The 1,624-nt window shown below is 52.5% G+C and overlaps 1 pseudogene; it reads right to left on the bottom strand.

The window, feature by feature from the left end:
* Window positions 1-374: 374 nt before the first annotated feature.
* Window positions 375-1,378, bottom strand: LOC102418193 (annotated as a pseudogene).
* Window positions 1,379-1,624: the final 246 nt, after the last annotated feature.

Raw genomic sequence — 1,624 nt, 5'->3', positions numbered from 1 at the left:
TTGCAGCCACTTCAGTAGACAGAAGCCACACGTGTTCTTTCTGAATCAGCCCTTTCCATATCTTGGCAGAGAATCGGAATCTGTGGGGAAGGTTCCCAGGATTCTTCGAAGCCTATTTACCTCATTTAAAAGAATCAGGGAGACACGCTCCTGAGATTCTTAGAGATCCTCCTGTTCTGCAGAGATCATGGAAGCCTACTAGGTGTCCCCTTAAGCCCTCCTTAGTATTTCAGATACGTGCCCTCACCTGGAGAATGTTCTGCTGGCAAAGATTAGGGTTGAAAATTTTTATTGTTCAAGCCTAGGTAGTCCTAGCTTTAAAAATTCTTATCAAAACTGTACTGTAAGTTTTGTTGTTGTTTTTTTTAAGAGAAGTAAGCTTTTATTTCCTTGTTTCTCAATAGAGCTGGCTGAGCTGGTTGCTTTTTGGTAATTAATCAAAGAGACCAAATCCCATATCCTCGTCCAACTCCTCCGACTCTTCCTTTGCTTCAACCTTGGCTGGGGCTGCAGCAGCAGCAGGAGCAGCAGTGGTGGCAGCGGCCACAGGGACAGCAGCCACAACAGCAGATGGATCAGCCAAGAAGGCCTTGACCTTTTCAGCAAGTGGGAAGGTGTAATCGGTCTCCACAGACAAAGCCAGAACGCGCTTGTACCCACTGATGATAGAATGGGGCACTGACGCAACAGCTGGGTAGCCAATCTGAAGGCATAGGCTGGCCACTGCGGACACCCTCCAGGAAGCGGGAATGCAGTTTCCTCTGTGACGTCAAGCCTTCCGGGCTGTAGATGCTGCCATTGTCAAACACCTGCTGGACGATCAGCCCCAAGGAGAAGGGGCAGGTGTTCGGCATGTGCAGCAGGTGGCTGCGCTGGCTCCCACTTTGTCTCCAGTCTTAACAGCTGGACATCACTCAGGATTTCAGTGGAGCCCCTGGAGATTTTAGTGGTGATGCCCAGATCCTGGAAGAAGGAGGTCTTCTCCGGCCCCAGGCCAGTGTTCTGGGCTGGCACAGTGACTTCACACAGGGCCATGGCACCAGCACGGGCAGCAGCTGGCACCTTACTGGCCAGCAGCATGTCATGGATCTCAGGGAGGTCCTCCCTGGTGAACACAAAGCCCACATTCGCCCGGATATGGGCAGCAGCTTCTCCAGAGTTGGGATGTTTTCCAGGTGTCCTCGGATGGCCTTGCGCCTCATGGTGCTCTTGCCCATCAGCACCACAGCCTTCCCGCGGAGGGACATGTGGATCTGTGACATCTGCGTGGAGCCCACATTGTCTGCTCCCACAGTGAAGCAGTTTGGATAACCATCCAGAAGTTGGAAGATCTTAAAGAAGTAGTTGGACTTCCAGTCGCCCTGTCTCCCCTGGGCATCACGGCGGTGCGGCGGGGATGGCCACGCAGGGTTTACAGACGATGTCACTCCCACGAGGACGCCTGGCGAGAGCTGTAGGTTTTTTCCTTAATCTCTTGTTTCATTACAGGCAGGTAGAAGAAGGTCAGTTGGCACTTCCTCAATTCTTGCCAGGATTCTCCCACCAGGTTCACAGGTTCATTGACACCATTTCTACCTTCCACAGGCGACGCGCTGACAAACCTCCTGCCACCGCACAGCAGGGC

The sequence above is a fragment of the Myotis lucifugus genome, unplaced genomic scaffold (genome assembly GCF_000147115.1).
Source record: "Myotis lucifugus unplaced genomic scaffold, Myoluc2.0 scaffold_417, whole genome shotgun sequence".
Taxonomy (NCBI): domain Eukaryota; kingdom Metazoa; phylum Chordata; class Mammalia; order Chiroptera; family Vespertilionidae; genus Myotis; species Myotis lucifugus.
The sequence above is the reverse complement of the archived record's forward strand: the minus strand, read 5'-3'. Positions and strand labels throughout refer to the sequence as shown.